Source organism: Arvicanthis niloticus, chromosome 22 (genome assembly GCF_011762505.2).
Source record: "Arvicanthis niloticus isolate mArvNil1 chromosome 22, mArvNil1.pat.X, whole genome shotgun sequence".
NCBI lineage: Eukaryota > Metazoa > Chordata > Mammalia > Rodentia > Muridae > Arvicanthis > Arvicanthis niloticus.
The window spans coordinates 39,201,855-39,228,164 of record NC_133429.1 but is presented as its reverse complement, the minus strand read 5'-3'; the positions used below and the strand labels follow the sequence as shown (position 1 = coordinate 39,228,164).

The window sequence follows — 26,310 nt, the reverse complement described above, 5'->3', positions numbered from 1 at the left end:
GCTGCATTTGACTTTTTGTCTTTGTGGTTTAAATGTTTGTTTCTCCTACGAGACTGTTAATGCCTTATAAGAATAGTGTTTTATTGACTTTTGTTTTCCCACAGCCTAACTTACTAAGTATTTCTTAAAAGCTTAATAATGGATGAACTATCTGGAAGAAAGAGAATAGAAAATATACAGGCTGTTTCAAGACTGGTTTGAACAGGCTTTTCAAGCAGGAAGTCCTGGGTAGTATAAGGGGCATCTGAACAAACTGTATGGGCTATTCTTAAATATTAGTTTAAAAGGTCATTCCTTGGTTTAGATGGCTTGTTGAAATTCTTGTTTGATAGCACATACAAGCTACTTGAACATTCTATGCTTGTAAACAGGCACGTCCCAGGGACAGCCTGGGCTCTCAGATGGCAAGGGAATTAAAACAGATTTTAAATGGCCAGGCATGGTGGTGCACACCTTTAATCCCAGCACTTGGGAGGCGAGTGGGTCTCAAATGTGTGTGTGTTTGTGTGTGTGTGTGTGTGTGTGTGTGTGTGTGTGTGTGTGTGTGTGTAGAATTGGCAGTTATGGTAAGTGGACCCTCTTTTTAAACTCTACATGAATATTTTGTAACAATTAAGTGATTCTGAATGGATTATGAATCTAGAATATAAAAGATTTTGTTGGATGACAAAAAGACACCATAAATTGTAGGAAGATGCCTATCCTACACTAACTTAGCTCCTTGAAGAATGGTCTATCCCAGTGAAAAATGGTCTATTCCAGTGGTTCTCAACCTTCCCAACACTACAACCCCTTAATTCAGGTCCTCATGCTGCAGTACCCCCAGACCATAAAATTATTTTTGGTGTTATTTCATAACTATGATTTTGCTGCTGTTGTGAATTGTAACGTAAATAGCAGATTTGCAGGATATCTGATATGTGACCCTCAAAGGGGTCTCAAACCACAGGTTGAGAAATGCTGGCCTAAACCCTGTGGGATGTTTCAGGATCCACACAGAAACAGTTCTAAGTTACCAACGAAAACTTTGAAGGTTTTCACTGTGAGCACCTCAACTCATTCTAAAAACTCTTAGCAAGATTCTTAAATTTTACCTACGTGTGTGTGTGTGTGTGTGTGTGTGTGTGTGTGTGTGTGTGTAGAAGGAGAAGGAAAGATGGGGCATGTTTCCCAAGTTATTTGTGTGGAAACAACATGTGGAAGTTCCATTCTCTGCTTCCATGATGTGATCCAGTATCAAACCCAGCTGATCAGCTTGTATAGAAAGCACTTTCTCTGCTCACCCCTCTCTGCCTTTTTCAATTCACTTCTCACTTTCCTTTCCTGCAGAGCCTCAGGCTGGACCTGCCCAGTGTGGTGGAGCTGTCTGTGCAGCCCCCACTCTGACTCTCTTCTCTTTGTGACTTCCATTCCTCACAGCCCAGCAAGGCTTTTTGCTGGCAGCACCATCCTGAACTGCCTGGCTCCTGGCTCCCACCACATTATCTGGGGTTCTGAGAGGCACTCTAACAATTAAACAATTAAAGTGTCATCTCAAGAAAGCCTAGCTAGAGGCTAGAGAGATGGCCCTCTCCCCCACTGAAAAGTCTTCTTGCCAAGGATCTGAGTTCAGTTCCCAGCACCCAGGTCCGGTGGCTCACAAGTGCTTGAGACTTCAGCTCCAGGGGGATCCTATGTCTCTATCCATCACATTAAAGAACAAAACAAGTATAGTTTTAAGGCTGACAAGATGACTGGGCGGGACACGGGCTGTGGAGAACATTCTAGACCCAAGCTAAAGCAGCCTACAAGATCTTCTTACTTATTACTCTGATCTCTGTTACCTCATGGCTTTCCAGTAACTCCAGTCTAGTTTTCTTAATGCTCTTTGAACATGGAAAACATATTTTCCCCTCCCCTCCCCTCCCCTCCCCTCCCCTTCCCCTTTCTCTCCTCCCCTCCCCCCTCTTTTTCCTCCTCTCCCTTCCCCTTCCCCTCCCCCTTCCCATCCTTCTCCTTCTCCTTCTTCCTTGACATTCTGACTTTTTTTTCAGTGGGTCTCTGAGTCTAGAAGGAGGTATTGGGCCTCTTGGTGGTAAAGCGTGGTTTGTGCTGTCGCCACCACACGCGGTGGAGCAATGGGAATTTTGATCTTGGAGTCCTGCAACTGCCTGACAGCTGGCCAGCGGCACTTGCCAGCTACAAACTCTTCCACCTTCACGATCTGGATGGAGTGCGTGTGGGCACGGTGTCGGGCACCCATGTCACGGTAGCACTGTGTGACCGTGCCAGCGGTGGTCAGGTCCTGGTGCTCTCTGTACATGTTGTGTGTGCCACTGCGGGAGTTGTAGCCCAGCCAGATAGATGCCAAAGTTCTTCACACGCAGGGGTGACTTCTCAAACATCTGCCTGCAGTACACAATCTCCCCAGATGTTTCTTCAGCTGTGACACAAAGTACCAGAAGCATACTTGGCCACCACATGGTTGAGTGCAAAGATTCGAATTCCGTACAGTGGCTGTGTGTGGCATTTTGGGGTGGCCAAGCATCGCCCCACCGTCTTGTACTCCCAAAGTGTGCCTGACGCCTTCATGGCACTGCTTGCTCCTTCGTCGCCACTCACAAAAGGCCCTTCTTATGTTATTGGGGTTAAACCTAGGGCCTTAATAGCTAGGAATGCAGCCTACCACTGAACTAGATTACCACCCATATAAATATTTAAGTTTTTAGTCAAGGACTCAGTAAATCGCTTAGGCTGGCTTTAAACTCATTACATCGCTCTGGCAGTCTTTGAACTTGCAAGTAAATAATCTGCGTCAGCTTCCCTTGTAGCTGAAACAACAGATATACAGGTCCATTGACATATACTAGAAGGAGTTTATTACTACAGAATGTGTCTGTTCTGGTCACTGGATTCAGAACCTGTATTCTAGATACTAGAACCTGTACAATCTAGTCCATAGTAGAGTATTGTTGTTATCGGTGTGGGGGATGCCAAGGGTGGAACCCCACTGTGTACTAGACTCTGATGTGGGTTCTGGATTTAGTAACCAAAACAGAGACACGCTGTTGCACATAAATTATTTGTGGTGTCTAGTGCATTCAAATATGACTGTGATGTCATAGCAGAGATCAGAGGTCTGTTCTTGGAGCTGAGGAGACCTAGCTAGCTAGTATCACTGAATGAATGAGGACTAGATACAAGCCCATTTAACTATTACACGTCTGTGCAGTTGTTTTTGCAGAGAGTCTAGATTTCAAGATTGTTTCGGCCAAGCTGAAGGCTAAATATTGCTATCAGCTAGCTACTGCTACCCACAATGCACTGTCATGGCTCTGAAAAAAAACACACAGTCTTCCTCTGCAGATGTTGGACCTACCCTTCCTGAACTTTCATGAGGAAAACTTCCTATCTGTACCTCAACAGGGCCTGGAGTGTAAATCGCAGCCACCCGTTTCTGCCACTCAAACACCAACACAATATGGCCTCACACAGAGCTCTGAGATGCGGTTGCCATGGTAACCTCTATTCCCATCATCGTGAACTAATTGTTCAGTTTTAAAACTGCATGCTCCTGAGGTTCAGTGTGCTTCAACTCTGCCAGACCCCGCAGCCGGCAGGAAACTAAATGGTGTGTTATTATTCATCATAATTATTTGCCAACAATTTATATTTAGAAATGGGAGAGTTTCCGAAAAGGAGATTTTTTTTCAAGGGAGTCTTTTCAATCTAGGTAGGGCTCCTTTAAATATTGGCAATGGTTTTTTTTTGTTTTTTTTTTGTTTTTTTTGTGTTTTTTTTTTTTTTTGTGTCGTTGGAAAATTCTCTTCATTTTGACGGCCCATAGGTTGTACTGTCCCCATCACACACATCTATCTTTCAAGCATATTTGCATTTCCAGATAAGAGAACTTCATTGAATTGGCCTTCTTGGTTTTATTCTTTAGGAGACACCAAAGAATTGTGGGAGAATATATTATCAGTATGACTTAAGCTGTGGGAGGGGAAGAAAAAGCCTGTTAAAGGGAAAATGAACCAGCCAAAAAGTCTCCAAGTTCTCCATTATTTGGAAAAAGAAAATGGGTTTATATTGTGCAATTAATATATTAATGTAACTAGTATATGGTATGTTTTTGAAAGTATACTTATAGTAACTTGGGTCATAAAAATAAATGGAGATTTTCTTTCTATTCTTCTGACCACCCCTTTTTGAGGCAGGTTTCTATTGTGTAGCCAAGCTGGCCTCAAACTCAGTCTTTCAACTCTATCCCTTGAGTGCTGAGATTTCAGGCATTGAGAGCCATGCATGGTTTATATAACCCTTCTCATCCCCTCCCCCAAATATTGTAACCTTTATACTTAGATACTTTTCTTACTGATGGAATGCGTTAACTTCCTTCTCTGCTTGTGTTTTTACTCCTCCATTTTCAGTTCTAACCGTAATCCTCAACCTGAATCTTGGGGCCCTGAACTGTCACCAAGTATTAATGTGGAGAGATGCAGATGTAAAAGGTAGTTATGAGATGAATATAAAGTATCTTGTTCTGTTCCTGCTGCTAAAGATTATATTTATAAAAGGTATAAGTCTGCTTGTATTTATAATGTGTGGGGAGCCGACAGAAGGCGGCTCTCATCCTTGTAGCCATCTTGAGCCATATACCCTGGCAAGAGACTTGATTACATCGGCCTACAACAGCTGAGCACACTCTGATAACATCTTGGTTTAGATACCCAGGATCTTTCCTTGGGTGTGTGAGATTAAAGGTGTGTGACTTAAGGGCATGACTTAGAGATCAGATTTAGAGACAAGGCCTAAGGGCATGACTTAAAGGCGAGACCTAAAGGCATGGCTTAGAAGTGAGACATATAAAAGGCAAGAGGCAGACAGAAGAGTTCAGTACAACTTACAGTACAACTTACAGTACAACTTGGAGTTAGTTATTAGGCATTAGGTAGCAGGCACTTGGAAGAGAACTTGGAACTGGAAACTTGGAACTTGGAGGCACTAGGGACTAGGAACTAGAGACTAGGAACTCAAGACTTGGGACTTGGACTAGGAAGAGAGACTGAAGAATAAATGGGATTGAATCACACTCTGTCTGGTCTCCATTCCTTGTGTTCGTCCTCACTCTATCTCTTACTGAACCCCGACCCATGGACCGGAGCTGCTTGGGACAGTGCAGGACAATTGAGCCCCCAAGGCTTTTGGAAGTGCGGGTTCCAACACTGACAGAACGGTCCAAGACACTTGGGCCCCCAAATGTGGGACAGCTCGGGCTGTAACAATAATGTATATTAATTTCTATAAACAACAAGATCAAAGTCTCTCAGGGTGGTGGTGACATGCTCTTAACCCCAGCATGCAGGAGGCAAAATCAGGCTGTTGGAGTTGGAGGCCAACTGAGTCTAGAGAGTGAGTTCCAGGACAGCTGGGGCTACACAGAGAAACCCTGTCTTGAAAAGAAGAAGAAGAAGAAGAAAAAGAAGAAGAAGAAGAAGAAGAAGAAGAAGAAGCAGAAGAAGAAGAAGAAGAAGAAGAAGAAGAAGAAGAAGAAGAAGAAAAGGAGGAGGAGGAGGATGAAAAGGAGGACAAGGAGGAGGAGGAGAAAGAGGAGGAAGAAGATGAAGAAGACAAGGAGGAGGAGAGACAACAGGCAAAAAGAGAAAGACAGAGAGAGACAGAGAGAAGACATTGAAGCCTCATAGTTCTGGAGGCAGAAAAGCCCATAAACAAGGTCCCAGTAGATCAGTGTCTGAGGTGAACCTACTTACCCCTCAGGGTACTGTCTATGTATTCTTGAATAGCAGAAGGGAGAGGCAAACAGCCAAAGACCCTGGGCTGCTTTTATGAGGGTCCTAGTCTCGTTCGCAAGGACTTTACCCTCATGACTTCTTCACTTCCCAAATTTTCCTTTCTACCTCCTAATCTGCATTCGATTTCAATATATAAATTTCTACTCTTTTTTTCTTCCTTTTAAGATTTTATTTATTTATTTGAGTATACTGTCGCTGTCTTCAAACACACCAGAAGAGGGCATCAGATCCCCATTACAGATGGTTGTGAGCCACCATGTGGTGGCTGGGAATTGAACTCAGGACCTCTGGTAGAACAGTCCATGCTCTTAACCACTGAACTATCTCTTCAGCAGTTTGTCTTTTCTTAACAGATGTGTACATATACACACATGGAATATATATATATATATTCCAGAGTCCCTGTTCAAGAGATCCCATAGGCGCATGTGGCCCAGCTGGCTAGTGAAGTTCAGCAGGCAGTTATGTGAGCCAGCCACAGGATATCTCAGTGATTAAGAACACTTATTTCTGGGCTAGTGAGATGGCTCAGCGGTTAAAAGCACTGACTGCTCTTCTGGAGGTCATGAGTTCAAATCCCAGCAACCACATGGTGGCTCACAACCATCCGTAATGAGATCTGATGCCCTCTTATGGAGTATCTGAAGACAGTGACAGTGTACTTACATATAATAAATAAAAAACCTTTGGGCTGGAGTGAGTGGGACCCGAGCAAGAGGAAGAAGGGGGGCTGGAAGAAGGGGAGCTGCAGGGGGGAAGAACAATTCTTTCTCTTGTGGAAGGCCCGGGTTCAGTTCCCAGTACCCATGCAACAGCTCAAAACTATCCACAACTCCAGTATCAGGGAGTCCAACACCTTTGTTTGGCCTCCTAGGGCACCAGGCACACATTGGTACACATACATACACACAGGCAGAACACTCATACACATGAAATAAAGTAAATAAATCTTTTTTAAAAAATGTTTAATAATATGGTCACACTCCTTTCAAAAGAAAAGAAAGGCAGCTCAAAAGCTCACTATGTGGTGTGATCACTGGTAAATTACCCCTGTTTAACTCATGGTCAGTAATTGTTTCTGATTGGCTCTTGCACCAAGACCCAATGGATTAGAGGAAACCAACCAGACTGGAGTCAACTGGGGCAAACGGCCAATGGAAATTAACTTTGAAATTAGCCAGTTTTCTTAAAAAATAAAAACCTTAGAAGTGGCCTAGTTTCCCCAATCCAGTATAAGAAAGAACTTTCTCTTTCTTTCTTTCTTTCTTTCTTTCTTTCTTTCTTTCTTCCTTCCTTCCTTCCTTCTTTCTTTCTTTCTCTTTCTTTCTTTCTCTCTTTCCCTCTTCTTCTTCTTCTTCTTCTTCTTCTTCTTCTTCTTCTTCTTCTTCTTCTTCTTCTTCTTCTTCTTCTTCTTCTTCTTCTTCCTCTTCCTCTTCCTCTTCCTCTTCCTCTTCCTCTTCCTCTTCTTCGTTTTCTTTTTTTGAGACAGATTTTCTCCATGTAGCCCTGGCTGTCCTAGAACTCACTCTGTAGACTAGGGTGGCCTCGAACTCAGAGATCCACCCGCCTCTGCCTCCCATGTGCTGGGATCAAAGGTGTATGTCATCACAGGCCAGCAAGAAAGATCTTTTAGCATGAAAAGGAAAAGTACTCTGAAATAAACAATCATTACACATATTCATTACATATAGTTATTATTTTGTGCATATGAGTGAAGAATAATTTTGTTCTTCGTATGAAAGAAAGAACATATTGTTAGCCTGTAACATACAATAAAGAAAATATTATTTTCAGTGTCACTTGAAGCTCTAAGTTAGATGCCGTCTGACATCCTACATTTGAACCACACATGACCGCACAGGACATTAAAAGCGCCATCATTCGGACTGTAGCCTTCCACTCAGTCTGCTGCATAAGAAGCCCTGGAGAAAATAGTGATGCTGGACCAATTACAACTGATTCCCTTGAGATGTAGCCCCAGTGTGCATACTTCTAAAGCTTCCAGGAGATTCTTCACACAGCTGTGACTGAGAACAGCTGAGACTGTGGGTGAAAGTCACTCCATTGCTTTCCTGATCTCTCCTTCCCAACCCCCTTACCAGGTTGGCCAGATCACCGGCCGTCTACAAGCAGAGGTAGAGATGTCTCTTAAGATTGGGATTCCCGGAGCTGGAGGTAAAATGGCTCAGGGGTTAAGATCACTGGCTCTTCTTCCAGAGGTCCTGAGTTCAATTCCCAGCAACCACATGTAATGGAATCCAATGTCCTCTTCTAGTGTACATACACACACACACACACACACACACACACACAAATATGTATACATATAAGTCAGTTGCAAAGTATCTTCAGATTAGATGGTAGAAACCGAAAGGCTTTTTTCCTTTCACACAAACTAGTTCTTCTCTTCTCCAACATCCCCTGAGACCTACAAAAAAAAAAAAAAAAAAAAAAAAAAAAAAAAAAAAAAAAAAAAAAAAAAAGAAAAAAGAAAAGAAAAAGAAAGAAAGAAAGAAAGACCCTATAAGGAAGCTCTTTCCACTGTAGACAATCTATTCTAGAACCTGTGAGCCAAGAACCAGGGACAGAAAAAAAAATCAGGTATTAACTTTTATTGTAACAAACACATACATGTATGGACTCCCACATCTGTGTGTATGAAGGTGTATGTAATATCGATCTGAGAGCAAATAATTTTGCTTGGTGAAGCAAGACTATGTCTGAACAGAACAAAGCTCAATAAAATATGTGCCTTTCTCATCTCTTGTCTGTCGCAGACAGACAGCTGGGAAACAGGGAAAAACCTGAAGCTTCAAATCCTCCAGGCAAGTGAGAACAACAGAAATGTGCGGCTTTAGGTGCATTTCTTTAGAGGCATAGGAAGTCTGTCTATGAGAAAGGATGAAGAGTTCCCATACTCCTACCCACAGGACCAAGAGTCTTTCACTGAGGCCCAAGGTTTCAAGGGTAAGAATGTTTAACAGGACCTGTACTGTCCAGACCAGCCCAAGGTAGACTGATTTCTGAGAATCTATGACATTTCGACCCTTAAAAATAGTAACTTTCGGACTGGTGAGACGGCTCAGCAGTTAAGAGCACTGACTGCTCTTCTGGAGGTCATGAGTTCAGATCCCAGCAACCACATGGTGGCTCACAACCATCCACAATGAGATCTGATGCCCTCTTATGGGATGTCTGAAGACCGCTACAGTATACTTACATATAATAAATAAATAGATTAAAAAAAAAAAAAAACCTTTGGGCCAGATCGAGTGGGGGCCAGAGTGAGCAGGGGTCCAGAGCAAGCGGGAATGGAGCAAGAGAGAGAAGGGAAGGAGACAAATAAAATAATAACAATAAAAAAATAGTAACTTTCAGGAAAAGAAAAATAAGAGAGAGGGGGGAAGCTGAGGAAGTATACAATCTCACTTCACAAACGACACCAAAACCCAGAATCAGTGAATTAATTGATGATAAATTTGATAGTTTTTTACTTCAAGAATGCATACAAAAGTCAGGAATGAGGCAGGAGGATAACTTGTCTGAGTTAAGCCAAGGCAACACAGTAAAGCCTTGGCTCAAAATTGAAAGAAAATGAAAAGGAAAAAGAAAAGGAGGAAGGGAGGGAGAAAGAAAGAGAGAGGGAGAGAGGGAGGGAGGACTGACACACTTAAATTGGGGATAAATGACTTGAAATAAATGACTACAGTGCCTTACTTAAAGGCCATCTCAACTGTATTAACGCTTTCAGAATTTGAATGTAGAAGTAACGGGTTCATTTCTAAAATGCCTCAGACGCATGATTGATTTAATATTTGATAGTCTGTGTTCGATGTCTACAAGGTTGATTCTAAACACATGCACGTACCACTGCAGATATCCACCCCCCTGTCTAGATTCAAAGCCAGAATGCACAAAAGGATGCCAAGGACACATGAAGAACACACACAGCCTGAACTCTCAGGGACTGTTTCTCTCTCTTTATATGTCGATTTGCTTCTTGAAGGATCGGGTCTGAGTTGGGTCCTTTAGTTCAGTGCCTTGGAAATAAATGAAACTAACAATGAAATCAAGTCTTTACAGTTGCTTGAAAAGGGACAAAAATATATGAAAACCCTTTTTCATTCTTATTGTTTTTCGAGACAGGGTTTCTCTGTGTAGCCCCGGCTATCCTGGAACTCACTTTGTATACCAGGCTGGCCTCGAACTCAGAGATCCTCCTGCTTCTGCCTCCTGAGTGCTGAGGCATGTGCCATCACCACCTGGCTGAAAAACTCATATTTGCATAAATATCTAGAAATAAGAATTCTGAATATACTTTTCAAAAGAGAAAGTATGGTTCTTTGAGACCTTCATTATGTATTCTGTATTTTTTTTAAAGATTTATTTATTTTATTTATATGAATACACTGTTGCTGTCATCAGTCACACCAGAAAAGGGCATCAGATCCCATTACAGATGGTTGCGAGCCACTATGTGGTTGCTGGGAATTGAACTCAGGACTTCTAGAAGAGCAGTAAGTGCTCTTAACCACTGAGCCATCTCTCCAGCCCATATATTCTGTATTTTAATGTCACAGAATTGAAGCAAAGATAAAGTTTTACAATTTCTATGTTACTCAAGAAATTTCATTCTGCTGGGTGCAGTAGTGCATACCTTGAATTCCAGTGCCCAGGAGACAACAGAGCCAATCATATCTCTGTGAATTTAAGACCAGCCTGGTAGGCATATAATAAGACCCAGGCTAATCAGGGCTACACACAGGCTTCTCTCTCAAAAGACAATAAATAAATAAATGGGAAAAGAAAAAGATTTTGTTGTTGGATCAATTATGTCTTTGCAAAACCATTAAAAATTACAGATGAGGATCAATGAAGCCAACCACGAAGGCTACCAGGAGTGTCTCTCTCTCTCTCTCTCTCTCTCTCTCTCTCTCTCTCTCTCTCTCTCTCTCAACAGAGTTTCTCTTTATAGCCCGGGCTGTCCTGGAACTCACTCTGTAGAACAGGCTGGCCTCGAACTTGAAATCTGCCTGCCTCTGCCTCCCAAGTGCTGGGATTAAATGTGTGCACCACCACTGCCGGGCTGTAATTTTTCTCTTAATCAATAGAATACTAACTACTGTGTAGAGGTTTGTTTCCAACTCCTTAAAGCTCCTATGTCTCACTCTCCCCTCTCTAACACACACACACACACACACACACACACACACACACACACACACATCACACCCCCCAAACCACAAAATGGACCGTGTCTTTCTTCTAATAGGATCCTCGGGTGGTGGGAATTCGGCTGGCAGGGTGTCATGTGACCTGAACCATCCTAACGCATCTAGGCATTTCTCTGAACTTGCTCCCCTGCTCTATCTAGTGCCTTTCCTAAGGCAGGACTCTGTCATCTCTCAGCTCCATTGCCACCTGCCCTGACACTTTGCCACCTGTATTTGCCTTGTGCCTGAGCTCCCATTGGATTCCCAAAGGCAGCTGTGTCAGTATTCTCACCGGGGCAGCCTACAGGAACAAGTGAAAGATACCAGGAGCAGAGCACGGAACGCCGGCGTCCGCACTAAAATCCGGGCGGCAGCCATCAGGACCCGGACTCCAGGATAGACGGAATAAATAACAAACGCAACTACTGCTGATTCCAGGTCAGACAGGCAGGGGCAGCACAGAAGGCCCTGGCAAGGGTCAGTCTGCACTTTGGTGGTTCCTACCCATGAGAAAAACAGCCTGTTCCGATCTTGGATCTTCCATTGACCAACAGTGTAATTCCCCACAGGATGGATTTAATTCCTCTGAAGTGGGTCCACATTTGCAGGGAGAGATAAGCCCCATTCCCTACCCATCCCCCACCCAGTACTGACTAAGTAAGATAGGAGTGGTTCACCTTTCCTGTCCACCTCTTGGGAACTTCCTATCAAGCCATGGCAAATGCATGCCTCTGAATTCTTGCTGGAGTCACAAACCCGGGGGCCCTCCGCGCCCCTCCAGCCTCTCCCTCGTTCTGTTTTCCGTCACCGGACGAGCACACCATCTGTCTTAATCAGACATTCCACGCACATTACGGGTCGCCATTAGGTTCTCCGTGTGGGGTGAAGTGGGCGTGTCCCCCACTTTCATAATTTACAAGTCAAATTGGAGAAACAGATAACCAGTGACAACACTGTTAATGAATAAACTGGAGAAGATGCTATGGAAAAGAAATACCAGCCCTACTGGAATGAACACCACCGAGGCTTCTGTAAGGAAATGGCCTGAAGTAAGAGTTAAAAATGATAAAGGGAGTGTGAGGAAGAGGCGGCATAGGGAGCTGAGAGAAAGCCAGAGGAAATAGTGTAGAGACCATTAGGGGGGGATTAGGACTCTGGATTAGAGGAACGAGAAATCACTAAAGGGGTGTGGATAATAAAAGGAGACTTGCATTTTAAACATGCACACACCCCAGCACTCGTGGAGACAACACATTGCACTGGGGAAGGAGTGGAAATGGAGTGGACGGCGGGAAGCTGATGCTCACCGGCTGGATGGGGCACGTGACCTCCGGGACTGGGCCGGCGAGCACAGTGTGCTGCACACCGCAGAGCTGAGCGCTGCGGTGACAGGCTGAGCAAGATGGATTCGGTCTCTACTTCAGCCCAGCTTGTGAAAAAGCCAGTGAGCCAGCCGTCCGAACAGGGGTGCATACAAGGGGTGTGGAGACGCCCTGGCTGTCCCAGAACTCCTTCTGTAGAGCAGGCTGTCCTGGAACTCAGAGATCTGTCTGCCTCCACCTCCCGAGTGCTGAGATTAAAGGTGAGAGCCACAACATCTGGCAGGGACTGGAGTTCTCTGAATAGATAAGCAGAATTTCTAAAATACCGCCTCCCCCACCCCCCACGGTACTCTATCGTCTTCTGAGCTGGAGCCTGGCCCTACACAGTCCTTTCAGATAAACCTTGCCCCTTGAATCCCAGCTTAGAGGTTTAGGGATCTCACCTCAATGCTAACTAGGCTCTTTATTTATTCTGAAATAAGTACTGTATTTCAGAGTATTTCTTTGGAGATTTTACTTCTTTGAAAAAAGAAAAAAGAAATGGGCACCTCTTTAGTTCTACAATTCCAGTCTGTATCTTGCTTGTCTCCCCTGTAACCTTAGGTCCAGACAAGAACCTACTGAATGCTCTCAAGAATGCCAATTAGGAAAACCTGTGATAACGGCAGGTCCAACCAGGCGGGCATCCCAGCACCTGATTCACCCACGGGGGTGGGAGAGGATGTTAGGGGATCCCTACCCTCTCCTCTTGAGGCTCCTGTTGAGTCCTTCTGGCTCCAATATAAAGACAAGAGCACCCTTCCTTGATCGAGAAAGACACTTTTACAAAACAAAACAAAACAAAACCCTTCCATTTCCAGCTTCTGGGAAACAGGAAATTATATGTTCTCACGGTAATAGAATAACGACTGGTGAGCCGGGTGGTGGTGGCGCTCGCCTTTAATCCCAGCACTTGGGAGGCAGAGGCAGGCAGATTTCTGAGTTTGAGGCCAGCCTGGTCTACAGAGTGAGTTCCAGGACAGCCAGGGCTATACAGAGAAACCCTGTCTCGAAAAACCAAATAAATAAATAAATAAATAAATAAAAACCACGACTGGTTTGCTGAATTATATTTTTTACCATGATGAAACGATCTTAATACATTTAATAAACTATCTTAATATAAAAGGAGGCAGAGGGGAGCTAGCACATTCAAGGACTCTCGCACCAAATCCGTACTGACACTCTTTTCTGAGATAGGTGACTTTCTGGAAAGGACAGAATTCCCACGGTTGTCACATTAGGTTTCAGAGCACAAAAGGGAAAGGACAGCCTGCTAAAACTCCTGGAATCATGAAAGTAAGCTAGAAGAAAGAAAGAAAAAAAAATGGAATTTTACAGTAAGTCGTTAACCAAGTTTGGCGGGACTAGATTCACATGATAGGCTGCATGGTAAAAACCCGCTCTGAGTGTTTAATGCGTATTGCTGAATGATAATTTACACCAGTGCTGTCTGGTATACTCAGCGATTCATGCAGACTTAATAATGAGAAGCTTGAGGAGATAATAAGACTCTGCCTCAGTTAGAATAATGATTAATTCCCAACTGTAATTAGCACCTCAGAAGGTCTCAACAGAGATACTAGCTGGGTACGCAATGATGACGTAACTCAACTATGTCTGGACTGAGCCATATTGATGATGTTGGGGGCAGGGTACGGACTGTCTCTTCTTAAATATATTCACTTATTTTGTGTATACACATTGGAAAGGAGCAAACTCATGGAGGTCAGAATATAACTTGTGACACTCAGTGGATCCTGCTCTGAGGAGCAGACTCAGGTTGTCAAGCTTGGTGGCAGGTGTGTTTACACACTGAATCATCTCACCAGCCCTTCTGACTCCATATGGTTGTGGCTCATGCGTATGGGTATTTTGCCAGCATGCATATCTGTGCACCGTTATGTCATGCCTGGGGAGGCCAGAGAGAGAAATGGGTCCCCCGGAATTGTAGTAATACTTGCAAGCTGCCATGCAGGTGCTGGGAACCAAACTTGGGTCCTCTTGAAGAGCGCTTGGAAGTGCTCTTAACCGTTTAACCATCTCTCTAGGACCCCCCATCCCGTATTCTTTTGTTTTATTTTTTTAAGGATGACAGGCCCAGCAATTAGCCCAAGGCTTCTTTACTGACAGATCAAGAACCAATTGGGGAACAAGACCTTAGCATCAGAACTGCACCTACACAAGGGTTCAAAACCCTCCAGCTCTCTTTGAGGAGACCTTGAGAACTGACCTCCTGACTTTCTGACTGGAGTATCTGGAGTGCAGCCTGTTACTGGGGTGCACTGTTACTGGGAGTGAGAAGTGGAGCCTTCCCACAGCTTCAGAAATGGAGGAGAAATGTCAGAAGTCCTATAACAAGCCCTAGGTTATGAGGTGACACCCAAAAAGGCCCAACTGTGTGTATGCTATGTCATCTTCCTGGGGTTATATTTGGAAGAGGGCAAACAAACCCTGTCCCAGAGCCTTAATCCTCTGGAGAGCTGGAGGGTTTTTGAACCCCTAATCCTCCTGTCTCCATCTGTCATCTGGATGACAGGCAAGCTCCACCCCTCCCAGGCTTCAAGAACATTGAAGAACACTGACGATCTATATTGGCTATGTGGAGGACTGGGCAAGAGCAAGCCCAGGCTGAAGTCAGGCTCCTAGAGGGGTGGGCTGAGACCCTCAGCACCTGGGGCTGACAGAAGGAAAGAGCAGGTAAATCTTCCCAATTGTAGCTAATCCAGACTTGATTAAAGACAGTAATCTGTGGTCAGTAACAACTAAGCCATCAGGGAACTCTTAAGAACATGGTAGCCAGAGAGGATGCAACAACTGGAGAAATAGACAGTAGTCCTGGTCCTGAGGTGAGGAACAGAAAAAGAGAGGGCTTTTTATTCTAGCTGCACATTAGACACACTGGGAGTTTTAGTTGGTTGGTTGGATGGTTGGTTGGTTGGTTGGTTGGTTTTGAAACAGTGTCTGTTTGTAGACTGGCCTGGTCTTGAACTCACAGAGAGCCACCTGCCTCAGCCTCCAGGTGCTAGGATTAAAGCTTTATGCCACCTTGCCCTGCTGAGATATTAAAAAATCAACAACAAAAAACACGTGAGACTCTCAGGACACAAATTCTGATTTAGACTTTATTGATTTGAATGGAGTCCTAATCACTTGGAAGTGGTGTGTGTGTGTTACTGTATTTTTAATTTTTCTCAGGTTGTCCAATATGATGGCATAGACATTTAATTTTAGTGCTCAGGAAACTGAAGTAGGAGAATTACAAGTTTGAGGCTGGCCTGGGCTAAGCAGTGAGTTTGAGACCATCTGGGATATATGAATTGAGACCACTTTGAAAAAGATGATGAGGGTATTAGAGGAAGGGGAAAGAAGGAACAAAACCAGCATGCTTACCCAGAGACAGTCAAACACACTTTTAAACCAGCTAAAACTAGAAATGAATATTGGGCTGGTGAGATGGCTCAGTGGTTAAGAGCACTGACTGCTCTTCCAGAGGTCCTGAGTTCAATTCCCAGCAACCACATGGTGGCTCACAATCATCAGTAATGGGATCTGGTGCCCTCTTCTGGTGTGTGTGAAGACAGTGACAGTATAGCCACATACATAAAATAAATTTTAAAATCTTTAAAAGAAAGAAAGACAGCAGCCCGTAAGGCCTCCGCCTGCAGAGGGCACGGGCCCCTGCGCCTCTCGCTCCCCCGTGTCTCATGGGAAAAAGAAAGAAAGAAATGAAATGAAATGAAATGAATACCTACTTTGAAGAGACAGGATCTCAACCTGTAGCCCAAGTTGACCTTAAACTCACTATATGACTCAAACTGTTCTCAGCCTCTTAGTGCAGGAATTACAGATTACATCAGCACCACGTTCATTTCTATTTCTTTATTCACTTATTCATTTGTTTAATTATTGCCTTAGACACAGGGTCTCACTTTGTTCTTCTGGTTGACCTAAAATCACTTAGTAGACCAGGCTGGCCTGAAACTCATATAATATCGGTAGATCTGCCTCTGCCTCCCAAGTGCAGGGATTGAATGCACAACACCACCCCCACCGTCTATTTTTGTTTTAAATGGGGTTCCCAATTGCTAGTCTGGTAGGTCTGCATTGACCAGTGGTAGTACATCCAATAGAAGGCAGAGTTTCTGCATGATTTATCTGTATCAGTGAAGGGTTCGTGAGAACTGTACCAATAGGAATTTCTGTTTTTAGTGATGTCTGGAAAAAAAATAATAACGATGCAGTTGTTGACAGAAGGAGGGATTTAGTACACATTCGGTGGGTGTCAGGCTTAGTAACACGAATCAGCACAAAAGTCATCTTGGATATTATGCAGAGAACAAGGACATGAGTTATTTTTTTCAATATAGGAAGTGTCCCCACAGGATCACTGTCTTCTCAGGGCTGATACTTGAAGGTTGCACAGTGTTTAAATAATTATTTTTAAACTAATACAAAATTTTTATTACTTTGTCAAAGATTCGGGTGGACTATATATACAGCTATTTTCTTTTAATCAATCTGTTATGAGACAGACAATTCTACTTACTTTGGGACTTCAGACTAACATTGTGGTAAGCTGACAGCAATTCAAATATGATCTTAATATGGTTTCAAAGCATGACTTCCCAGGCTCTCGGAGCAAATGCACTGTCTCCCCTGCCCCCTATGGGTTGGAGCAAGAGAGACTGGCTCAGGTGCAACTGCTTAATTGGTAACCTAATATCTGTTTACAAAATTGGATGTGCAAGACACTTTGCTTGCCCAAGTCACCCCACAGAGCAGTTTGACCTTAACTAGCTCACAAATCTCTATTTTTGCAGACAAAAGATTAATTAGCACCCAAAACGAAATGAAGTGGTGTGTGACGATGACATATTGCTTCTCTAAGACCTTACAGGCAAATGTGATGTGTTAACTGTCAACTTGACAGAATCAAGAACCACATAGGAGTTTAACCTCCAGGTACTCAGCTAAGGGTTTATTGGGACTCTGGGCATGCCTCCAATGAATATGTTAATCAGGTTACTAATGCTAGGAAGACAAGCACTAAAAGGGGTTGGGGGAACCATTGTTAGCATCTTGTCTAGGCTCTGCCCCACAGTTACCTGGCAACAGCCAGGTGTGCCTGACTTACTATAAAAGGGGCTGCTGGCCCCCTCTGCTCTCTCTTCCTCTCTTGCCTTCTTGCTCTCTCTCTCTCTCTCTCTCTCTCTCTCTCTCTCTCTCTCTGTCCTCTTGCCCCTCCCTCTCTCCACGTGCTCATGGCTGGCCTCTATTCCTCTACTCTTTTTCTCTCTCTGCTTTTCTCTGTCTCTACTACCCTCTCAACTTCCCTCCGAGTGCTCTGAGTAAATAAACTTAGGGATGCCTCAGCATGGGAAAAGAAACTAAAACAGCAAGTTATCAAACTTGGTTTGTTCTTCATAGCCCACCTTGTCTGGTCACTGCTGAAAGGGTGGAATTGAAGAGCTCCAAACTCTGGAGACCCTTCCTCAAGCCTCAGGACATTGCTGCCACCCAAAGATCACAAGAAACCTGGATGCAATCAGCAGAGGATTATTAGGGAAAGAGCTGGCAGTGGTCTGACCAGGTACTCGAGCTGGAGTCAAGGTCCGACCTCCTTGGCCAGTCCTTGGAGGGTTTTAAAGGGAAAAACCACAAACCAGGGGAGTGGGAAGCGGGGTGAGGGGTTGTCAAAGATACAAAACATGAAAACAGTGGAACAATTCAGAGGTACTCACTCGCTGGGCGGTGGTGGCGCACGCCTTTAATCCCAGCACTTGGGAGGCAGAGACAGGCGGATTTCTGAGTTTGAGGCTAGCCTGCTCTACAAAGTGAGTTCCAGGACAGTCAGGACTATATAGAGAAACCCTGTCTCGAAAAACCAAAAAAAAAAAAAAAAAAAAAAAAAAAAAAACAAACAAACAGAGGTACTCACTCTAAATGATTAGTGTCATGTGGAAATCGCCCTGCATTCTTCTCAAGAATGTGGTTTTTACCATGCTATTGTGTCCTATCCAGCCATTTCAGATTACCATCTTTACTTTTTCCGGCTATAGGGCTATAGCCCCACCTAGGTGGTAGCATCTTTATCTGTAATCAGGAATGTCTTCCTGCCTTGGGCGAGGCTTGAGGAATGTAATCCAGCAAGTGTCCTTCACCTGGAATGTGAAGGCCTGAAATCTTATTTTCAGTTCCGCATTCTGTAAGGCGAAAAATCTACACATATTTCATAAAATGGCCTTTATAATTTTTCACTCTACAGAATCCTGTCTATTAAGCATCCCACAGTTTCCAAGAAAGAGAAAGTAATTTAGCAATTACTCTTTCTCTCTACCCTTACTCCTGCTGTCTCCTGCACACCCACCTGAGACCATTTCTAGAGATGAACCCATGGCCAAAATGCTTGAAGAAGCGCCACCCGATCTCAGCAGCTTCCTAGCCTCGCCAGGAAAGTGTAAAGTAAAAATTCACACTAATTCGATTCCAGGTTTTGTTTGTCCCACATCGAACTGTTCTCCTTCCTGTGATTATGAAGTGTGATAACCCTTCTCACACCTTATTTCCTCTGCCTAAAACTTCCTTAGGGCAAAGGGGTACCACTAACATTTGTATTTTGGCCCCTATGCCTCGGTGTGATGGGTTTAGGGGTGGAGCCTTGCGAGGTGGTTAGTGATGGGTTATTTCTCCGCTGGTGAAATGAGCCAATTCAAGCCAGATTAGAATATATTGAAGGCTGCTCTGACAACTTCAAGTTCACTGGCCCCAAGGATGGAGGCGAGGGGAGTCATGACGTGGCGGGGGATGGGACGTGGAGAAGAAAGGAATTGCGCGCAGAGAGAGACGAGAGGGAGAAGAGAAAGACTTTGAGACAAAAAGTGTCCAGATTAAACAGGGAAGAGCCTCAGGGGAGGGGCAGCCCAACCCCTGGGCCAGAGGAGAGTTCAGGGTTGGGGGCAGGGTGTGCCAGGTAGGGACAGTGGGATGCTGGGAGAACCTAGAGGCCAGGTCGGCTTTGTTATGTAAAATATGCACCTCAGCCCCTTGTACAGGAACAGCAACAGTTCCTGACAACTGAGCCTTCTGAATGGTATCAGAGCCCTTATGAAAGGGCTCCAGAAATCTCTGCTGCTTCTCTTTGAACCATAGAACTATATACACAGCCTGTGACAATCCGTGAACCAGGAAGCAAGCTCTCAGCGGTTGGGAGGACTTTCCCCCACAAGTTGCATCAAGCGGCCTGTAGGTGTGTCCCTGTATTTTCAATTGTCATTTGCTGTGCAGAGTAGAGAATTAAAGTTCTGGCAGAATGTTTGGTATTGTTCTTTGGATTGCCCATTACCAGGTTTCTATATGTAAAGGCTTATCCTTTTTCACCTTCAGAAAGGATGCTTCTCTGACATTATCATGTTAAAAAGCAAACTGTGTAGGCTTTTAGTCTAGGCTCCGCCCCAGGTGTGCCTGACTCACTATAAAAAGGGCTGCTTGCCCCCCCTTCTTGCCCTCTTGCTCCTGCTCCCTCTCACTCCCCATCCCCCCTCTCTCTCCAAGTGTTCATGGCCAACCTTCTCCCTCTCCCTTTTCCTCTTCCTCTCCCTCTCCCTCTCCCTCCCCCTCCCCCCCTCCCCTCTCCCCCTCTCTTTTTCAGCCCCCTCCCATACCTTGGATTGTTGGACTCTAAGATCCAAACGGGGGACATGCTCCTGCAGAAACACTCACGGACAGCGGATTCAATGCAATAACAAGAGGTTTACTGATAACTGGGGTTCCCTCACACACAGGCAAGAGGAACCCCGAACTAAAACTAAGAGCAGTTTTTATACAGTTTAAGGGGTGGACTAGAGAAAGTGACTAGGCACAATATGATTGGCAGAACAGTGTGACTTTTAAACTGATTGGTCTTTGGGGAATGAGGTGGCAAGGACCTCCCTTGTCTGTAAGTGGCAAGGGTTGGTCCATCCTTCGGAATGTGTCTACTGTGCTCTGGGCCTTCCGGACCTGCAGGTGGGTTCCCTTCCTTGTGGTCTGAGAATGTGAATCAACCTCTCCCTTCCTCCTCTGAATGTTAATCCAGCAAGTGTCCTCTGACTAAGGAATGTTAATTAGACTCTCCCATGGGGAGGTGGGGGAGATAAGTGTTCCAAAATTCCTCTTCATTCCCCCCTTTTCTCTTTGTGCATGCTTCAATCTTGAAGCTACTGGATAGTTACGTAGCTTGTATCTCTGGCCCTCTGTACTTAGCTCTTGATATCTTTGTCTCAGGACCATTAACTGTATTGTACCTATGTAATCTTAAAAGCAAACTGTGTTGGCTTTTAGTCTAGGCTCTGCCCCAGGTATGCCTGACTCACTATAAAAGGGGCTGCTTCCTATATTAAATTCTAAGAAGAAATTGAGCATCTTTGGAGTTACTCCAGTTGTGGTGAGGCAGCCACTAGACAAGAATTGCCTCTTTCCGTCCACAGACAAATTATTGTCCAGAAAAGGACACACTTGCAGAATAGTCAACTGATTATATCTGCCTAGACAGAGTAATCAGCCCTTAATAATTCTGCAGCACTAAGTTCTGTCAGATGATCCTGTGCCAGAAGGCAGAAGAACAGATGCTCCAACGTTTTGTAGTAGAGGGAGTGTCCAGGTGTTCAGAGGTCTCTATAAATTGGTTAAGTTTTAGAAGCTATGCTTTGTGCTTTCCACAATTATAGTTAACTCAGTCATTCTGGATTTCTGACAGGGTTGAAAACTTATAGCCTCATAGCCAATCCTGGCTATTTACCTTGAGAGAAAAGATTTGAGTGGATGGTCATCAGCTGACATTCATCCTAAAGCCAAGGAAAAAGCCAGGTTCAGAACTAAGTGTTTTAGTTAGGATAGATAACAGAGGTTCTGGTTAGTCAACAAAATGATGGACTGGGTATTAGGACTATCTTGTACCTCACTGGTACAAATTGGCATAATTATGCTCTAATTGTATTTTGAGAGAAAAGTTTCCTTTTAACAGGAAAGGTTATATGTAGGAGGAACTAAGGTAGGAGGAATACTGAGAAGAAGAGAAGGAGTAAGAAGAGGAGGAGAAGGAGAAGAGAAGCTAGGTGATGAGAGAGAGAAAGAGGGGGGAGACAGGGAGGCAGATGTTCATGTATCTCCACCAGTCAAAGATAGTTAATATATCTAGGTTGGGTAGTGGGTTACACCTCCGATTGTGCAATACCAAACTTATAAAGCCTTTGATTAACATTTTTTAAAAAAATGTATAAGTGCAAAAAGGAAAAGGGGGCATGGGATAGGGGTTTTCTAAGGGGGGGGGGAATGGGAAAAGGGGATGGCATCTGAAGTGTAAATAAAATATCCAATAAAAAAAACAAAAACAAACAAAAAAAAGGGGGCTGCTTGTCCCCCCTTCTTGCCCTCTTGCTCCTACTCCCCCTCGCTCTCCATCCCCTCTCTCTTAGTGAAGGCCAGCAGCCTTATAGTATACAGATGTCTCCGAGTCTTCATTACTAAACCTCAAGCCGGATTCCCAGAAGCCCCCACAATACTCAGCAGACTCTTCCAAGTTCCAGAACTCAAAGAATTAAACGTTTACTGTTTAAACCACTCAGCCCATAGTAGTTTCTGATAGTAGTCTGGAAAAACACTAGGTTAAAATGCCTTGGTAACTCTCCATCATGCAGAGTTGGAAGCCACTAGATAAAATAAATAAAACGATAAGTATAGGAGATTAGGTAAAAATAACAAGAAAATTAAGATAGACATAGCTAAACGTGTTAGGACTCATAGGGCTGGCTACTAGTTGGGAGGAGAGGGAGGAGGAAGGTTTATAATTGCATTTTAGACTGTCCTAAACTAATTTTTTTTTTTGCATCTGCATTACTTTTGCTATAATATTTTTAACTTGTAACTCTTTAATAAGCAGTGTATCTCAGAGATACCTGAGGCCTCTAGAGAGGAAGCAAGGTATTATTGTAAGTGTGGCTGGCAGCTATTTTCAGTTAACCCCAAGATGTCTAGGGGCCCAAACACTATGGACATTCAGTTTCCGATGTCAAGGTGATGAGCTACACAGCTGTAGGTGGTGAGCCAGGGCTGGAGGAACAAGAGGAGGGAGGAAAGCCTCTGTTCTACACAGTCACTTAAGAACCAAGGTGGGGGCTGGAAAGATGGCTCAGTGGTTAAGAGCACTTACTGTTCTTCCAGAGGTCCTGAGTTTAATTCCCAGCAACCACATGGTGGCTCACAACCATCTGTAATGGAATCCGATGCCCTTTTCTGGTTTTCTGAAGACAGCTACCATGTAACTCATATACATAAAATAAATAAATCTTTAAACAAACAAACAAGAAAGAAAGAACCAAGGTGGGTTGGCTTTTTCATTTTTAACTTGTAGTTATAAAGGTCACCATCCAGAAGACAGAAAAAGAAAGAACTCCGGACAGCATCCAGAAGAGGATTATTATGAGAGGCACAGCAGGCCATGTACTTCTGCCTACAGCGGTAAAAACTCAATCACTCAGCCCCACTAAACTACAAGGAAGCCTGGGCAGTATGGTCCCCATGCATTCTCTATGGAAAGGGCGAGCTGGACTTGGTCAGTAGCTAGCAGTCTGTCAGTGGGTTACCACTAATCCTTGGAAGATGCCTGGTTAGATCTAAAGACAGGAAACCTCATTCTAGAGATAAGAGAAGGCTGGGCGCCTCTCTCAGCCTGCCTTTTACTTCAGTGGAAGTTCAGCAGTCCCTAAGTTCGCACCTTGACTGGCCAGTAACTGAGCTTGTAACTGGAGTCATGGGATTGAAAGGTTGACATAAACCCCATTTGTCTTCCTTTAAGGACCAAACCTGATTTCAAAAACAAAGCCTTAAGACACCAGCTCCAGGAACAGACAATAAAACCCAGAACAAGATCCTAAAGCCCCCTTCCAAAGAACAGCCTGGGGATAACCACAAAAATGGGGAAATACCTTATCTCAGGATGGGCCAGCTGTGCTGGGCAGCCCTATCTCATCCTGTGGCTAAACATTCAAGACATAGGAATGCAGACCACTGACCACCTGTGACCTCCCCAGCACCCACCAATGCAATCTTAAATTACCTAATCCTTCTAGAGCGTCCCCCACCCCAACCCCGGCCCCATTTCCTATCAAAAGGCCTGCATGCCTTTGTCTGGGGTCGCCATTTCAAAGAATGGTTAACCCCTGCATGCTGGATGTTTCTGCAGTATAAACGTTCTTTGTCTTTGCATACTATCTGAGTCTGGGGTCTTCCTTCAGCGATTTTCAGACCCTTACAGGGATATAGGTAAGTTATCCTAAAAGTACAAAGGATGAAGACCCCCATGAACAAATCGGAAGGTGGAGTGGACCTGGCAGGTACGAGGAGAACCCATCAAGGTTTCCTTCATTTCAGACAGACAAAAAAAGAACTTCATGCTTCTCTATAGATGAATAGCTCAATGTATTGTAGTAATAAAATTGGAATAGTACACAGCAATGATGCAGGAAAACTAAAAAAATGGTATAAGTAACACATAGGCTGCATAGATATTAAGCTGAGTATAAGAAACATAATTTAAAAAAAAAAATCTATACCTATACCTGTATACCATCTAATTCCACTTTTACAAATCCAGAAATAGATAAAACTAATCAGTGAGATGACCTGGCATGGTAGCACACACCTATGACCCCAGCACATGGGAGATGGAGTGTACCCTTCCCCCCACCATGAGCAGGGCTGAGAGACCTTGTTTACCACAACAAGGTCAAGTGACAGGATCCAGGTGGAGTTACCCACCTTGGCTGCCCAGAACACAGAAGCAGAACTGCCCCTGGGCTTGCCTTGAGACATCTCCGACCGTGACCTGGACTGGACTATGGATTATCCCACCCATCTGAAACCAGGAGGGGTTGTGGGTTGGGTCTTCCCCTTTAAATTGAGAGCTGAACATTAAAGCTTGGGGCCTTGATCAGAGAACTTTGTCTTGGCCTCATCTCTTCTTGCCCTCCGTCCCCCTTCAATTCCCAGCCCCCCCTTTCAGGTGTACCCAGTTTACTTGTGGCAGCGGGCGGCTACAATGGAGGTCATCTTTAGCAAATTTGAATTGAATGTGGTCTGTGTAAAAGACCCTGTATTCTTTATAGTCCAGTGGACGATCTATATAGCCATGTGTCCACTTTAACTGAGTTTATCACGAATATAGCAAGCTGAAGGAAAAGAATAAATAGCAGGTTCCAGACAGCCAGACAGCCAGCAAGGAATCATCAACTTAGGTACTCAAAGCATTTAGCAGGGGCTGGAGAGGTGGCTCAGCAGTTAAGAGCACTAGCTGCTCTATCAGAAGTCCCAGGGTTCACAACCATCTGTAACTCCAGTTCCAAGAGATCTGAGGCCCTCTTCTAGCCCTCTACTGCATGCATGTGGCACACACACACCCAGGTCAAGCAAACATACACATAAAATAAAACAATTAGCAAACATTAACCAAAGAAGCCCCACTGAGGCAGTCAGCTGGAGTTCCTAATATAGAGAATCTCCAGCAAAGTAGAGTGTCCCTTTAGGTAAAGCTTTTGAACAAAAGAATAGTAATGAATAGAAATGACATCATACAGTCTGGTACTCACAGAGTTCTAAAGAAGTTAAGGCAGTTCCTGATTGACATTTGTCTCCACCGATGAGCTTCCTGTGAATGGCTGAACACCTGGGTCCTCTCTCAGTACAGGCACTTTTATATCATGGGATAAACAATAGTAATTTCTGTTTGGAAATGGTCCGTATTCTAGATATTTTCAAGGACATAATGTTATTGGCGGTTTTGTTATTTTGTTTGGTTTTTTCAGACAGGGTCTCCCTTTGTAGCCCTGGATGGCTTGGAACTCACTGGGTAAATCAGGCTGGTCTCAAACTCACAGGGATCTGCCCACCTCTACCTCCTGAGTTCTGAGATTACAGGTGGGTACCACCACAACTGGCCAAACAGTTTTACGCTTATAAGATTGCCTTCTACTCTCCCTGTCAGCGTTTAGGGAGCCACAAATCCCTACACAAGGGGCCTTGGAGAATACTTTGAGACAAACATGTTTAGCTCTGAAATGGAGGAAGGAGAAGAAGAAGCCCCACGTCCAGAACCAGATTCTCAGTAAGCTCAAACTGCACATGTCAATTTACCAATATTACAATATACCAAAGTATATGTAATATGTAGCTTCCTGTCTAAAACAAACAAACAAACAAACAACCACAAATAGACCAGACCTGGTGGCAAACACTTTTAATCCCCCCACGTAGTCAAGGAGGCAGAGGCAGGCGGATCTTGGTGAGTTTGAGGAGTCTGATTTACATGGTAAGCTCTAGGACAGGCAGGGCTCCATGATATGTCCCTGCTAAAACAAACACAAACAAGAAAACTAAAATCCACTATCCAAAGAAAAAAAGAAAGAAAGAAAAAAAGAAAAGAAAGGAAGAAAGAAAGAGAAAGAGAGAAAGAAAGAAGAGAAGAATGATCCACTCTAGGTGGGGATGCAGTACAGACTGAGAAGCAAAATGAACGGGGAAAGAAAGGACAGAGAGGGTGAGAGGCTAAGAGGGTAAGAGATTGAGGAGGGGGCAAGCAGCCCCTTTTCTAGTGAGTCAGGCACACCTGGCTGTTGCCAGGTAACTGTGGGGCGGAGCCTAGAGGGAATAAACGATAACACTCAGGATTGCTGCTTTTGCTGCATGTATATTGTCCCTCTCTGTACATATTTTAAAATGTTGACAGTTTTACCGTCATGAACTATTTGGAGAATGAGGGGACGTATTTGCCCCAAGCCTTGGCGAGCTGGAAACAGAAGGTATGGGGGTTACAGAGCATTTCTCATCGTAACCGACCACACCCTGCTAGCCTCTGGGGTGCAGGGCCGGAGTGTGCTCTCAGGACACCTGTCTGGAAGGCTGGTAGAGTTA

The 26,310-nt window shown here is 44.2% G+C and overlaps 1 pseudogene across 1 annotated transcript; it reads right to left on the bottom strand.

Moving 5' to 3' along the window:
• Positions 1-2,046: 2,046 nt before the first annotated feature.
• On the bottom strand, positions 2,047-25,970 carry LOC143436218 (large ribosomal subunit protein eL20 pseudogene; annotated as a pseudogene). The gene is made up of 2 exons (XR_013106377.1): positions 24,990-25,970; positions 2,047-3,972 (listed from the first exon to the last, which is right to left on the bottom strand). The product of XR_013106377.1 is annotated as a large ribosomal subunit protein eL20 pseudogene (transcript).
• Between the last annotated feature and the right edge of the window lie 340 nt (positions 25,971-26,310).